This window comes from Hylobates moloch, unplaced genomic scaffold (assembly GCF_009828535.3).
Source record: "Hylobates moloch isolate HMO894 unplaced genomic scaffold, HMol_V3 SCAFFOLD_9, whole genome shotgun sequence".
Classification (NCBI taxonomy): domain Eukaryota; kingdom Metazoa; phylum Chordata; class Mammalia; order Primates; family Hylobatidae; genus Hylobates; species Hylobates moloch.
The window spans coordinates 57,013,130-57,030,537 of NW_026652284.1; the positions used below are offsets into that span (position 1 = coordinate 57,013,130).

At 34.5% G+C, this 17,408-nt stretch overlaps 1 protein-coding gene across 2 annotated transcripts in view; it reads left to right on the top strand.

Moving 5' to 3' along the window:
* ZFHX4 (zinc finger homeobox 4) overlaps positions 1–17,408 on the top strand; it is a 185,923-nt gene that overhangs the window by 2,808 nt on the left and 165,707 nt on the right. The window lies entirely within an intron of this gene.

The window sequence follows — 17,408 nt, forward strand, 5'->3', positions numbered from 1 at the left end:
GTTGCTGGTTGATTTTGGATTTTTTAAAAAGTAAACTCATATTTAGGTGTTTTCATGTTTATGGCAATGAAGATAGGGTCAATGAAATTTGGGGGAAATATCATAAATCTGAAAAGTGAAATGTACCCAAGGAACAAAGAAAGGTCAGGTAAACCAGCTGTGTAAGTCAAAGCAATACCACCAACTGTGGGGTTAGATAGGGATAGTGGACTCTGGTTCTATGAAGTGAAAGTTGCCACTTAAAGTTAAAAATGAGGCAAACATGTTCAGCGCTTTTGTAATCTTTTGCAGTTTTTAGCAGATGAGCCCAAATCTGTTCATTAATTTTGAGCTAGTTGGATTATTTTAAAAGATTCTTCACGAGCAAAGGAAAACATAAAGGAGGCTGAGAAAATCACTGTTTAATATTGCAGAATTTACTGCTTCCATTCTGACCATGAGCCTAAATTTACACAATGAAATTTGATTATCTCTAATAACAATATTAGATCCTGCACTGGATGGATGAGAATTGAGGTGGTTTTGTTGATTGCAAGGGTTTAATGTTGCATTTCAGAATCTGATGTGGTTTGGCCTCCCTTCCATTAACTGGAAAACCCCTGAGGTTTTACAATTATTTCTTAAAGATAATACATTTAAGATTGCATTGGTCGGCTGAAGAAAAGTCATAAAGGCAAGAAGGGAAGCCCTTAATAACTCTTGAGACTCAGACACGTTCAGCAGTTAGATTGGCTCTGACTTCACCAAGGGTCGACAATGTGTCATTTCCACGAAGCCAAATTGCCCTCTGCCTATATGATATTAATGTGCAAATCAATATTTCAGGGATTAAATTTCCCTTCTTCATTTTTTATGGTTTCTACCTCAATAAGTCTCAAGTCTATTAGAAGAGGCTGGATGATTTAAAATCTTTCACTGTAGAATGGCTTGTCGTAGTCTTGTTTCATAGACCATTTTAGGATTTTCGTTATAAAGACTAAAGACATCCTAAAGAAGTTGTGAGGCAGTGTAGACCCAGGCTCAATAGTGTAAAGCCCTTATTCGATTAAGAACTAAAAGGTATTGAAAATATAATATATACGTTTATGTAATATGTATGTACATTCTGCTGCTTTAAAAATATTATGTTAATCACCTATTGATTTATTTCAAAATCAATTGAAGCTCCTTTCTTATTAGTGATTTGTTCAGCTTTCTTGAGGACTGTGTTAATTTTCTTAAAGAGTATGCATGAATTAGCTTGGTGTGAAAGTATTGGGGCAGAGGATTTTTCAATTAGCAATATTTTCCTAAGAAATATTTTCAGAAACCATTGTTTATGAGAGTAATAATCAAGAGGTGTCATTTGCATACATTGTTGTTATAGCTGTCATTGCATTTTGTGGCTGAATGACTTAGCTGATCTATGTTAAATGAGGCCCTCTTCAAGTCCTTTTACATTTTGTTTCTAGCACTTAGTAGGTGCAATGTTTCTTTTTATCCTCTTAGAGAAAGAAAATTATGAAAGGAAATACATGTATGTGACTTGACTGGAAAGAATACAAAGTAGAAATTTGGAGAGAGGTCAAAATAAAAGATTGTGACTTTATCACATAATCTTGGGAAGGCCTACTGTCTATCATTTGGTGGTGTTTTATAGTCTTAAACCCTCTGGACCAAGTTCCGCACAGCTGCACGAATTTCATATGTGATAGAACATTTTTTCCATTCAGTGTGAAATGTTCCTTCCTAAAAAACGTACACCAGACTCGCTTAATTTAGTCTGTTAAAAGAAATGCTCATGAAAAAGGACAAAAGGCTCTTTAATCTCTGCAAGCTGTTTGTTTTTCTTCAAGATTCCTGTCTGTTTGGGTTTGAAAAGTCATGTTTATTGAGGAGATGATTCTGAGGTGTGACATTAAAATAATATATGATTTTTGGACTGGTGGCCACGCTTCTGCTTAATTTGCAGAACTACTTTTTATGCCTGTCAAAACACAGCGTTAATCTATCCTTATTTACAATTAATCTCAATAAAATTAATCTTAACTATGCTTTAGTCAGTGGCTTAAAATATCTAATTATATTCAATTAACTGCTGTCATAGTAATTAACATTGCTTAATTGCCTCTGCATATATTTATGTAAAGCTCATTAGGTGCTACTGACTCCTTTTCCCTTTCCTACTTGCTATTTTTGCTGTTGTCAAACTATGTTCATCTCCCGAGGTTCGACAATGTCAATGAGAACAAATTCTTTCTTAACATTTTCTTGAAATGAATGTTCCTGCCTTCCTTTGAGAAGATACTCATTATGAGTCTTTAAAGACTAATCCATCCCCCTCTCTTCATTTTCCTTATCCCTGGTCTCTAGCACTCTCACAAAATATGTTCTGTCATTGTTGCTAGAAATATGAGAAGCCAGGTTAAGCTTTGTGTTTATAAATGAGGAGCCTTTCTCTGTCTGCCTAAGGGCTGTACCCACAGGGAGAGGGTTTCCCCCCCTTCTAAGACCACTCTAAGGGTTAAAGACTTGGCCAAGGTTCAAACTGAGAAGCGCCCAGGGAAAGTGCATGTGAATATGTACAAGTTTCATGTAATTAGTGCTTAATTATATTAACATATGCAAATTGTCAACTTAGGAGCTTGTTGAGCTGGCAAAGATCAGCTAGGCACAATTGCAGTATTGTTCTGAAACAATAATGGATTTCAAGTTGGATTGTGGAAACACATAACTAGCTATCTAATTTAACTCATACCGTGGTGAAATTTCATTAGTCTCCATGGAAACTGGTTTAATTGTGCTGACTAATGTTCTGGGCTGCAGAATGTCCTAAAAAGAAAGCGTTGTTTGCCTAATCCACCTTACAATGACACTTGTTTGTACATGTTTCCCTTGTGTGAGAATTTGCATATGCAAATAAATAGTTTCTCTGCCCCATTTGTCATGGCTGTTCATTACCCATGAAGAGGACATTGTTACTAGGCTGTTACTGAGTCTCCCAAGACAGGATAGTGTCAACCAGTCCAGCTACATTCTTTCATAATTTGTTTCTGATTAATAGACCAGAGTGAGTCTCATTCTTTTTGGGCATCTGTAAAAGGAAGGTCACTTCTGTCACAGAAAAGAGTTTCTGCAGTAACTGAAGGACTTTTTCTTCTTCTTATTCTCCCTTTTCCACCCATTGGTTAACATAATCATATTTAAAATAATGGATTCTTGTTCTAAGAATGCCTCTACTAATAATCTCTGGTTTCCTAAAGCAAAAAGATAGGAAAAGAAAAGAGATTCTGTTATTGGAATATTAATCCTGTTTCTGACAGAAAGGTAAACTGATATAATTGCTTTTCAGTTGAAGGAATGGGGGTTTATACAAGTGTGAAAGCATCGGAAAAGGATTAGCATTTTTTTGCATAATGAAAAGCTCTGTTGAATAGGGTTCTGAATGGCTGACTGAATGACTAAGATGAAAGGAAGATGAAAATGCAGGCTTCTCTTTCTTTATGTCTATGCTCCGCTCTCTCTAAAGTTATGTTTGTCCAAGACTTGAGAAAACAAGCAGGGGCTCAGATTTCAGCAACTTTATAAGATGCTGTGTTTTCATCATCATTGGGACGTAATGTGTATGACAATAGTGCAGCTAGAAGATGATCAGCAGAGGTTTGTATATAGAAGAGTTTCAGAAACATGCCAGGCTAGCCAAATATTGACTATTGGGTATCAGGAATTCCCAGCACTTTGCTGGCAAAAACAATTATTTTAGAAGAGCCAATAGTATGGTGTGGATATTTAATTCAGTTAATGATGGAATATAAGGCGCCTGTTTTTTTCCCCATCGGCTATAAATAACTATCTCGACTGGTGAAACACTTCACTTGGGAAAGAGTTGTGTAATCTGACTTTTGGCAATGTTAAGTGTTTTAAGTGGTCTATCAGCTTTTGTGGCTGGGAAGAGAGAGGAGAGGGTACAGATGTATTTTCTTAAGATTTAATTCATAAAGTTCTGAATGCAGTCTTCATGTTGTTTTGTAGGTGTATTGTGTATTTTATTTAGAGATAAGTCTTTTTAAAAAGTGTCTAGGTATTATAAGTTCACTCTTGGAGACATTTGTAGTAGGGTCCCCTGTCACTAGTTAGGGATGTAACTGGTTATCAGCTGACAATGTGATCAACACTCTTAATGATGTTTCTTCAACCATCATTAAGACAGTTAAAATACCATAAGTGTTAAGACTCTTTCAAAGGTGGGAATTGGTTCTTTTGTACATATGTAAATCAAATGCAGTGCATTTGATGTATTTATTTATTTATATGTATACATTTTAAACAAGCTCTTTCTGGCTTGAGTCACCACAATGATCCACGGATGGCTGCCTCAGAACAGGGCTAAAAGATTTCATCAGATATTAATCCAACTTGTTTGTTGCTAGATTTTAGAACTTCCATTTGCCTCATCACTTTAGCAGTTTTGTTGTTGAGGTACTATTAAGATGGTTAGATGGAAACTTAGGAAATCACAAGTATTTTTACATAAATTAATGTGTTTAAGGGTTGACTCTTGAGTACAGCATATTGTAAAGGAAAACTGTTTGATCTATGTTATATAGTCCCCCAAATTTTTTACTAGAGTCCTTTTTAAAATTTGTTAAGAAATTCTGGATTGTCGCAGAAACTTTTATGGTTAACTTTATGATATGCTTGAAAAAAGTCTTAAAAGAACAAAAAAATCCACATGGAGGCTATTCTTTTACATGCAGAAGGGCTTATTAAGGTATTTCCATAAGAAAATGTGTTAATTTAAAAAATAAATTCATTTATATTTTAAGACATTGTTAACCAGGCACCATGTGTTGTAACTGGCAGTTTTCCAGCCACCATGGAAGTGGATCACACATGGGTTAATAGTAGCTTATGTGATGTCTGCATTCTTAGGAAATGGGCAAAAGCCCAGGGTATTCTGATATCAAGATTTTAGAAATCAGACAGAAAGCAGAATATATGTTTATATGTGAACAGATGGACACATGTGAGAACTAAAAGTGCACAATTTCTCTTGGCACTTGTTTTAGTTATCCCTGATGATATAACCAAGATCTTAGTGCACTCACAGTCTTTGATGGCTAAAGACGAAATGGGCTTTTAATGAGGGCTCAATGGCATTATTTTCTTGCATAAGGATTGTGTCCCTTGTGATCTTGCTGGACTTGATGTTCTGTTAATTCCCTAGTTTCAGAGGTTCACAAGTTGCCTTCAAAGTTTGATATAGTTTCATATTTGACATACAATCCTCAGTCCAAGAATGGCTGCTCTCTAGTCTCCTTTTCTTTTAAAGGTTTGTGAATAGAATCAAATATTTGCCACTGTAAGGCATATTTGAGTTTATGCACTCGACTTAAAAATGGCTTCGGCACTAAAGTCATATTTAGTAAGTAGGTTATCTCTAATGTAATTAACCACTTAAACATTCTAGAGACTGGATAAAATAAACAAATGAAATTTAAGAATTTGGGCAGACTGACTTAGTTAATACATCATAATGCCCTGATGGTCCAAGAAAAGTTGTGAGTAAGTGTTTTGGTCACTCAGGTTAGGGGTTCACACACCAGCATCATAATTCAGATAATAGATCATTTCTAATGTTTGTCTGACTTGAGGACACAACAGTGCTCAGATGATAATTACTGAATGGTATGCACTATAGGACATACCTCTAAAGACAACATTTATAGGTTTCATTATGTTCTAGCTATAAAAAAGAAATCACTCTGCAAATATTTACTCAGGTTTAAATCATTTTAACCAGGGAAAATTGACTTTTGGGTTAAAATATGCATTTTTTAACTGCTCATAAAATTCTTTTCCTTCACTGTCAAGAAGAAAGGAAATCCATAGTTCTAACAATGTTAAAATACAAAAACATATGAGCTGGTATATGCCACCTGGTTATATTGTTAAAAACAAAATGAAACGTAACTTCTTAAGAGGGAAGTTTTTGAGGAATCTTAGTTTGTCTGCTTGGAAGAATAGGTTGAAAAAGACCAATCATTTTTACATTTCCCATGATATTTTCCTTAAACCTGAAATGCTTTGCTAATGTGGATTTTCAAAAATATAGTGCTTAGTAGTTTTTAAAATATCGTAAGTTTTGGAATAATGCAATTAATACTTAAGATTTCCTGAGCCCATTAATTGAAAATTAGAATTAATCATCTATTTTGGTTTAGTGGATACAACTGTGTTTCATCATCCCTAACACTCCTACATTCCTATTCAGTAGAGTATATACAGACAGACACACACACACACACACATACACACACGTCTACCCTCTTTCCATGTTAGGCCTCTCTTTCCTCTTTAGATGCATTCCTAGTGGTAGCTTGTGAAATTTTCTCTTCATAGGCTAAACTTCTTTCCTCTTCTAAGAATTGGCCAATATAATCTCAACAGAAAAGAGCAGCTAGGGTGGTAAAGCAACTAGAAATTACCAAAATGCCAGAGCCTGGGAAGTGGCCTTACCATCATTCGGTTCAACTAACTCATTTTAAAATATGGGCTATTGAATTAAAGAGAAGTTATCTTTGATTACCCAGCAAGGCAGGAAAATGTCGAGACAAGAATTCATATATTCTAACTCTAGGACCAGTGGTCACTCAACTGTATTGGCTATTTGAAAAAGGTTTGTTGAATGAATGAATATAGGAGGAAGGAAAAATGTGCATGATAGCCTGTCTTCTCTGAGAGAGTGAGCTCTCTGTTATCGAAAGGAGACAAGTAGAATCTGGATGGCCTCTTGTTATTGTGACTGTTAAACATATTTTTGTGTTAAGTAGGAGGTTAGATTAGGTGCTCCAAATGGACAAGAAGAGCCTATGATTCATAAAAATACTGATGATTTCAATGACTTAAAATATATTTATCATAATCATAAACATGGTGTGAACAAGAACAACGCTTCAATTCCGTGTAAGGAAAGGATTTGAAGTCAAGGCTGTGATGTTTTGGAGGCAGCATAATGTACAGAAAGAATGACACCTAGTTAAGACCAGACATTTTTTGATTCTGCGTACTTTGGTTTCTTTTTTTCTTTTTAAATGACATTATTTAAACTTACATTTTAGATATTTTAACATCTACTACATTTGTTGGCAACCCAATGCTTAATAGGAATCTTATTCAACCTATAAGACACCTGGTTTACATTTCTGTTATGAGTGCCCTTGTCCAAGTTACTTAATCTTCCTGAGCCTCAGTTTTCTCATCTGTATTTCAGGGTTGCTGTAGAGATTACATAAGACTAAAGTGTTGTGAACATTAAAATAAGTGATTGTGGCAGGACCTGATAACTGATCCATATGTTCCTTTTTTGTTTTTTCCCAATAGTTGTTTCAAAGTCATGATCAACTGAAGAGCATTTGATAAAGCAAGTCTACATAGATATTTCGAGTAGAGTTTCCCCTCTCTCCTACAAGAAAAAGATATGAATTTGGCAATGGATATGTCTAAGAGGTGGGGGAAAGGAGTAGTATCCTTCTTTTCATATTTTCTCACTGGCAGGTACCTAAATGGCATCTAGGTTGACAGGTGGATGCTCCTCCACATCTTTATCTGCCACTCCATCACTACAAATTGGTTTGGTCTAAGGGGCTTCTCGGTATTTAATGCATTTCTGAATCTTCATTTTTTTAAAGAAGCAAATTAGGACAGAAACAGTTTTTCAATAATTCAGACCTTAGTCTATCCATATGAACTCAAGATTCCAGACACTCCATTAAATACAATAATAGAAATGACCATAATGCTTATTTCAGTCTTGAAGTTGAAAGCCTCTGTTTGAAAACCGCTGAATTAGAGGATTTTCCAAAACTGGATTATGTACTTGCTATTAATGATATTATATACTTGATATAAGTGACATTTTCATATACCAAGAAAGGAGAATGGATAGTATTACATGGTATCCTGTTGACCAAAATTTATACCAACCTAGAGAAGAGATCCAGTTATTAATAATCCAATAACATTATGAACCCTTAAATTTTCTTAGGTTATTTTACAGCCAACTTATGTGTCTCCACCTGGTTTATCTCTTAGGGAATCACAGTCCTTTGTCGTTTTATAATAATGCATTATTCTGGAGGACTACCCAAGTTCAAAGATGGTAAATTCATGATGAGTTAATGTATATAAATACAATTTTTTGAACCACCTGGAAATGAAAGTTCTGTTTTTTTAATCTGTTTATTTTTAACACATTTTTCAGTGTGATACATGTAAGATACACATTTAAAATTATTGTTTATAATTTTATGGGAACTCTAAGTGCATTTGGATTATAATTTTCCAATTTTGTGTTTGATTATTGTTTAATATTTATATATGTTTGGTTCATAACACTTGTTAAAGTACTTCTTAAAAATAAAAGTGTGTGCATGGCCTATGTTGTGGTCATTTATAAAAGGCCCTGGACTTGACATTTCATTTGAAGCACATTTATTTAAGACAAAGCATTTTTTAATATTAATCAATATAAGGATATAATTCATGTAGAGAAAGCAATTAGCATCTTAACATTTTTCATGATGCTTGTTTAAGTGTCTCCTCAAATAAAACTGCAGCCTCTATGAGGGTAGCACCCACTTCTGCTTAAACACTATATCCACAGTGATGGACATACTATTGGCAAATCTTTGGTGCTTAATAAATACCTGTTGAAAGAGTGAATGGATAAATGAATGATAATTAAAAACATAAATAGAAAACTGCAGTTTACTATACTACTGGAATCTGCCTTTCCTCTTGAAATCTAGGTACTGAAAAAAAATCACCTTAAAAACAGCTGGACTTGTCTTGGGAAGTTCCACAGGGAACACTATCTTACAGAGAAATCTAAATGGGTTTTTATATTAGAACCATAGATTGTTGCAGTCAGAAGGGATATAGCACAATCCCCTTGTTTAACCAATACGGAAACCGAAGCTCATGGAAATTCCTGGGAAACATGGCATAACTACAGAATGCAGCTGAAGAAATTGAGTGTGTGTGTGTGCATGTGTGTGTGTGTGTGTGTGTCCTCTTCAGTTTAGTTGGCTTAGCTTCTCCCTATCCAAAAATTCTATAATATTAATATGAGAATAATTTGTTATGCTTATGCTGGAGATTATTTTTATTTGAGAGCAAAGAGAGTTTTTAGTTGTTACAATTCCTGTGCTGACTGCTCTGGGATTATAAAGGTAAACTGTTAGAGATAGGACCAAAATTGCCTGAAAGGTGAAAGCTTGCAGGAAAAATAGGTGGGTCATTTAGTTCTTGAAATGAAGCAGGGTGCAGATTAGGAATCATTATGGTTTGCCAGAAGTTGCTGGTCATAGAAGTCTGTTTAAGTGCTCACTGTCAACAAGGAAATCATGGGCAGCACTTGAAGTGGCTCACCTCTGATTTATTCATAAACCTTACACGAGCACTTGGCTTTGTTCTTACTCTAGTAGGGCGGTCTGATGCCAATAAGAACAGGAATAAAGAGCTCCTTGCATGGTCCAAGACTGAATAGCACTTTACCTCAAAGCCTGACCTCTTTTCTAGAAGTCTGTTATGCTAGAGTTGACTCTGATTGGCTGTGTTTCCTCAGATGAATTGAGAGAAGAGGTTATAACAAGTATCTGTAAACTCTATCGTGTACATAACAAGAACGATGTGACTGGAACTTGGGTTCTAATGTAATCTAAAGGTTGCCATGTTTATGCTAAATGGAAAGGCTCTCCTTTTCAGAGACCTTAAAAGTTTCACATTTAATAATAGTTTGGAAGGAAACTATTGCCTCTTTCTAATTGAAGAATACAATGATCTCAAAGTGGAATTGTTTTTGATAATCCCTTCCCTGACTAAAGTGAATTTAAAGAGATTTAGTAACATAGGAAATTAAGGGTTTGAGAATAAAATAGATACTACCCTGTGATAAAAACAAGGAAATCGGTTGGCCTGCCAATTGGTAAGCCATATTTTCCGAGCAGCTTCATTTGTGCCACTTCACAAATTATGCTCTGCTCCAGATGCCCATGTTGAACGGAAGGGACCTTTAAGAGACAGTCAGCTGGCTGGTTTGCACTGGGGCAGAGGTTGAGTAGAGTTACTTAAATCCCCAGAGCATCATTTAGTTAATGTTAGTCTTTTCTTTTTTCCCTCCTCCTGCACCCGCCCCCCGCCCCTCCGCCACCGCCCCCGCCCCGGCCCCGACCATCCTGTCCACTCAGGCTTCCCTTTTCTTCTTTTGATGAAGTTGGTCTCTTATTACTTACAGTGCATATATTTACAAAAATTTTTCCTCAAATTTTCGCAACACATTACATGAACCCAGAAGAGCCGTATTAGGAGATGGTGATGAGAGTTAATGATATATTTTTAGATAAAGCCATCCTCCTGTGCAATCACATCAGAGTCATCAGCTCATTTGTCATGGCTGAAGTGAAAATGTCAGGACCAATGAGTGTATGAGTGCTGAAGGGGGCGAAAGGGCTTTTGGAGAGAGACATTTTTGTGCTGGGAGTCGGCCATGGCTTAGATTTAGCTCCAGGGAAATATTGGGATTAGCCAACACTGTGTACAAATCCTTAGCACAACAGAATTAGTTGGGAAAATGGGGAGGTGGGGGTCATGAGGATAGGCATATTTCTGGAGACATTCTCCAGGCTACAGGCCAGAAAATATGGAAAAGAATGAGGTGATTTATAAAATTCTTTTAAGAGATATGTTGTATGCAGGTTCATCAATTTCAAGACTGAAGTCATAGGTTTGAATGGTGTCAAGGAAGACCTGCATGATGTACCAATAAATATGTATATATGGCCTCTGTTTTAAATTTAGCTGCATTAAAAGAATTTCAATCTTAACATACATTTGAAAAGTTTCAGAAAGATAATATTGGAGTACACAAAGATAACATTCAGGCATAAAGTACTTTTGACATTATGGTAGAATTGAAGTTAACATTTAATTTAAATAACAGTAATTATGATGAAATACTTGTTGCATTGTTGAATTTACACAAAACCAAGAAGCTAAACTTTCTTTACAGAGACTTCATTCTGAAACTTTAATTGAAAAGCAAGTTATTTTCTTTAGCTACAGAAGTTCTTATCTTTGATAGACCAATACTAGCAGATTTATTTCATTTTAGGTCCAGTTAACTGTTCTCTTTCAGATAATGTGCCCATACTGCCTTTTCTTGTTTAATTCTATTGATTTACAGTGTTAAAGTGAAATAATCTGATACCTGTTTCCTGGCCTTTGAGTATTTGTCGTCAAAGAGGCTGATTAGTTTTTTCCCCCAGCTCTTTAACTGTTTTAAATGTATAATTATCATTGCATGTCATTTGATAGCTGCACTAATTGCTGCCAACTATTGTCTGTTTGCACTTAATGCTGAAACCTGATCAACATCCTGCTTTGGTTGATGTTTGGTGGTAAACTTTAATTAACTCTTATTGCATTGAAGAAGAGTTCAAGCTTGGTGCTAACTAATCATTTACCTTCATTATGTCCTGACAGCTCCACTTGTTCTTGGTCCTAATAGATACACCAGTCAGTAAATAAACCTGCAAACCTCATGACTTGTAGTTTCTCCACACTGATATTTTGCTACTTAAAGTATAAGATAATTGGGCCCAGATAATTATTTAGTTAGTTTAGTATCTCTAGTTCTGTAGACACTAATCTTAAATTGCTTCTTTCATGCTGGACAATTTCATTTTAATAGAAACTGCAGATTTGAGATAACATTATTTCTTCAACATGGTTCCTCTGAACATGCATCTTTTGAATCAATACAATTAAGCTTGTCTCCTGTTGGAATTCTTGTAATTATTTTTCCTGAGATACTTTTCCTGTAATGATATTGAAGTTAAAGTAATCAGGTTACCAGCAGATCATGTAAAATTCAACTCAAAATTGCTGGCTGCTTGATTTTAATTTGTCTGACATCAAGTTTGTTTGAAAAGGGATAATATGTGGGTAAACCAAAGAGCTTATAATTATGGTTGACGGTTGTTTGTTTGTAATGAAATTTAATTAAAGTTCATACATTTAAAACACAAAAGCTAATTACTGAATAGCTCACTTCACTGATGGGCAGTAGTCAAATTTACTTTCAGGCCAAAAAAAAAAAAAAAAAAACTCAAATGAAAATCCCCAAACAAAAGGCTCTTCATAATAGCAATAAAATAACAACTAATCTCAGAGATCAAACATAAATTTGCCAATATTTCATCCAGAAGAAAACTTGTCATTCTACTTATGTTCTCTATTATGCTAGTCCTAATGTGGTTTTTAATATAAAGTTGTTTGAAATATTTACATGGGATGTAAAAAGACACTTGTATTTGGTAGTCTGAGTATTATATAGTAAGATGCACTTGGTAGTGATTTAAAGAATTTATGCATATAACTTTCTTGAGTGAAGCTATTTGAAATCATGTAAAATTATTGAAATCATTGCTCAAGAAATAGGAATGTTTGCTGGAATACTTGACTTGTGATTGATATTATGTAGATAATTATGGTAGGTTTAGGCTGCAAGAAATGACTTTTTAAAAATATGTACCTACGCTATTATACTTAGTTATATTGGTTATGAGATCATATTGGTAGCAATTGTGAAATAGAAATAATTATACAATTGTTTTTTCTTTGAAATATTTGGTTGTCAGTAGTTCAATAATCAATTTCATATATGAATAGACAAAGGAGAAAAAATATAGATGCATGTTAAAATACACTGTCTTTACATTGTCTTTCATATGTCTTTACATATGAAATAAATTGTATGTGCACTGGTTTTTACTAGTTTGGTATATCTATTTTTGAAGCCAAATATTCTACAGTTATATATAACTTAATAAAGCCAATTAAGATTAATTTTTTAAATGTTCTCATGTGATAACTTAAAAGGTTATCAACTACGCACTCTTAGATACGCGTATGCCAGAGAGATTAGTCAGTTACATCTTAAAGACTAGCAATATAATATATGAAAAACATGGTAACTATGATTTATAACTTCCAAAAATGATCGATGCAGTTCATGTTTTTCCAAGGAAAACTAAAATATTCTGTGTTAAAGCTTCATGTTTAGCAGTGTAATTTACTTGAACTTTCAGATATGGTAGAAATTGAGGGAGGGGGTCTGCGAAAGGAAAATAATTCTGTCCATTATTGAGATGCCTGTAAATGTAAGTGTAATTTACACAACCTTTCCATAACTTCAGGGTATATTTATATGCATTTTATTATAGTACCTGATTGATTTATGGATTAATATTTTTTTAGGGAAGAAAAACTAAAAGGATCATACAGTCATTTAACTCTAATCCTACTTTGCATAGATGAGCCAAAGAGGAGACGATTAATGCTGAAGTATGGCTGGGTCATTGGCATTTGGAAGTACCTTTTTCCTCAATAAAGATGGAAAAAAAAAGTCAATATATTCTCAGTATTGGCAAACAATAGCTTTCTAGTAATACTTTAGCTGATTAGGACATCCTTAACCTTTAATGAAGCAATCACTACAAAGCCTTAATGTCAGCTGGAATACTAGCAAAACAGTATCAAAGAAAGAATCAGAAAGAGGCACTGAACATAATTACAGTTCATGTCCTTGTCTCACACCAATGCAAACTATTCATTTTCAATTAGAATGAATAAGAAAATTAGAAATCAACTAGATTGGTTGCAAGTACTGAAGTTTGTTTATAGAGGGTAGCTAAATTATTGGGTCCATCTTGCACACTGATTGTAAAATTTTCCTGAAGCAAACAAATAAAATGAGTCATGTAATAGTGTAATTTTGTTAGGGAGAGATTATTGATTCCTCTCTAAGGAAAGTAGCTGGAGTTTGATTAAAGTTTTGAAGAAAACTGAGTAAAATTCCTATTTCCCACAACTACTCAAATTTAGAACTATTGGACTCAATGGTAAAGTGCACCTTTTCTCCTTAGTTCTCCATCACATATGTTTAATGCTATGTAATTGTTATATACAGTCTATGCAGATTTGGTGATGTGAGAGAGAATGAGGGAAATGAGGGTGGGAAGAGAGGAAGAGAAAGAAAAGAATGAGAGAGGGAGAAGAAGACTATCAATCACAGGGTCCCATTTACAGAGAAGAAAACAAATCTTTGACTAGCTAACAGATTTTAATGAGAAAAATGAGAGGAAAAACAGAGAAAAAAGACTTAGTTGACTCACATACCATACTTGTCTTTGTAAACTTTCTCTATTTAAAAAATGTGCCTGTTTTAAATGCTGAATATATTTGGTTACATCCTTCTATTCAAACTTAATTACCTTCTCCCCTTTGTCGTGACATGGGTGGAAAGTTTTTGCCGTGTCAGGAGAGGTCGTCACACATTCTTTTGCAGTTCTCTTCATTAATTCCTTCTTGCAGAAGCATTTTCTCTCGTGCTGGGAAGGTAGGAGGGTGTAACAGAAGAGCCCTGAAACATCAGCAGGAAGCTCTAAGCTGGTTAATGCAGTATAATTGTCTGGACATAGACTGGTCTTTGTTTGTGTGGTTCACTCCGAATCAGCTGTAATTAACTCCAGAGTGTTTCCAGATTGCCAGCAAAGAAAAATTACAGCTTTTCTGTTTTAAATTGTAAAGCTCACAAACATTAACTATGCAGATTGCATTTACTTTGATATATTTCTATCTTACAAGTAAAAAAGCTTGTTTGGCTACCCAACCCCCACCTCTAAAAATGTGCTTTTGTTAAGTTATTTGATTTAGTGTCTATTGGAACATAATGACTCCTTAATAGTTGGATTTGAAACCTTTTCACTTAATATTTTCTATCCTTTTACATCCTTGCATTTGCTGTCCTTCTTGCTAATGTTTTTAATACTGCAGTGGGGAAAAAGTTATGCTATCTTTCATGAAATACTCCACATATACCAAAATAAGCAAATAGCAGAGTAAGGTGGATTAAAGAGAAACATAAGCACCAACTTAAGACTGAGATCAAAGATGTATCTGACGTAACTGGTACTTCCACACAGGTATTTACCTGTGTTATGATATATCAAAAGAGAGACTGAGAAACAGGCAATTCCCCTACCCTCTTCTCTTGGTTAGCACACCACACCCTTTTAAAAGCTTCTGTACAGTAGTTTATAATTATGAATTCCAACTTGGGTAAAAGTGAGGTAGCGATAGTGGTGTGAACTAATACAGCCTTGTACACAAAAGATTTGTCAGCAACTGATGCAAAAAAAAAAGTCCAGCCAAAATTCTTTTTTTTTTCTTTCTTCTGAATTTAACAATAAGGAATTTAAGCCTCAATGTGGCTTTAGCAACCAAAGAAAAGAAGCTCTTGGTGTCTGCATAATACCACTTTGATGGATTTTTTTCATCAGTTCTCTGTACGTGGCAACAAATAAACAAGTATAATTATACTTGTGAAGGTCTATTCATTGCTTTGTCAGGATTAGATATATGTGCCGTTTTCACACTGCGCCTCTCTTTTGTCTTTGCCTAACTCACTATGACATATTGATAGAGGATTTGGAATGGGGAAAAGGCCACAGCAGAGACAGTGATGACCTTTTGGAAACTTGATATAATTCAAGGATTTTTATTTATTTTCTATTTTTTTTAAATTCGTAACTAGTTACCAAATTATCATGTAAGTGGACAACTTTTAACCCATGTAAAATGGAGTAAATAAAGACTCAAAGTGTTCTGAGATGGCTAAAGAGAAGATGAGAATAAAAACAATAGGCTAAGGAGCCCACTGGTCTTCTTTCCCAGCACTTAGCAGAGTGGCTAACCTAGCATTCCTTTCCCATTATTCTGTCCTCTTGATCAGATCACGTTCTTTTTAATCATTTCACAAACACTGTCTCACTGGACCGTAGAAGAGGGCTGGGACAATCTCAATTAAAAAACAGAGGTAAAACTGGCCTCTCTGATTTTAGGTTCTAATGGGAACTCTGCTTTCTGAATGCAAAGGAATTCTTCTATTGTTCAGAAAGCACCCCCTTTCATTAGTCAGGCTCCTTGTAGGTGGGTTTGGTCATTTAGCAGAGCAGAGTTTAGGCAGCAGTGACTGCAGACGAAAGCAAAGCAGAACGAGTAATAAAAGTTCTTTTCTGCATATTGTCCATTAGTTCTGAAAAAGGGATTTTACATGATCAAAGTCACTGATCTTGTGAATTACTGAGAATACCAAAAAATGTGTATGTACACATACTCTAAGCAGACCAGCAGGTATGTATTGCTCTGAATTTAGGATTAAAACTATGTTAGGTTTTCTCTTCGGGATTTCTTGAGGACTTTGGTGATTTTACAAACAGAATGTCTGGCAGTAGGGAACAGAAGTTGGTGAACACTAAATAAAAATCACCTTAAATGGTGAAGGAACTTTTATAGTGAGTTAACTTGTTATGCAGTCATTTTGGAATGAATTCTATGGTTTAAGTTAAATGGTTTTTTTTTGTGGTCTTTTTTACTGGGACTTATAAAACTTTATCGTAAATTTCTTAAATGGGTCACTTTGATAAAAGAAAGACTTCGTCTGACATTGATGACAGTGAAATCACTTAGCATCATATTCAGTGTCACTGTACATAAGGATCTAAATAACTTTTTATCTATACAAACTAAAGTGATTCCATCAGAATATACTGAAAAACATTGTCATGGTTATAGTCAATAGCAACAAAATAAAAATTTTAAAATCAAATAATATATTATTAGCTATAACAATTTAGAGAGTTTTGTTATTGTTGGTTTTAGGATGAAATGTAAATTTGATTGTATGTAAGACATATATTTGACTTAGTTTCTGATTTATGTGTAGCTTATTGTGAAGAAATTGATTGGCAATTTTCTGTAGAATTGTATGGGAGTATTGTACCAAAATATATCCTACCATATTGCTTTGACCTATGATGGATTCCTTAACGTGGTTTTCATAATTTTTTATATAGCAATAATGTTACATTTTGAAGGTGACTTCTGGCTCTTTTAAGTAAGAGCAAAAGATCGGATCTACTTTATGTAGAGAAATATTGAGATGATACATTGCAGGGTTTATTCCACATCTGGCCAAAATTGTTAACTGCACATTTTATGCAATTCATTCGAGTTGCATTTAGAATGTGTGTGATAATTCTAGCTAGTGACTGTATTTGTGGGATGAGAACTGTTGTAGGAGTGAAGATAGAATTAAATTCAAATAACATATATAGCTTAGAAACTTTTTTACAAAGCTGTAAAATGTTGAGGAGTTTTCCTCACTCTTTCTAATTAAAGTGAATTTTTTTTTACATATCAGATATATGCATCATGCCTAGCAGGTTATCCTATCATTGGGGAAAATCACCCTCAGTTCTGAAACTTTACTTTTTAATATAGCATCATTAATTTAGTATTATTTA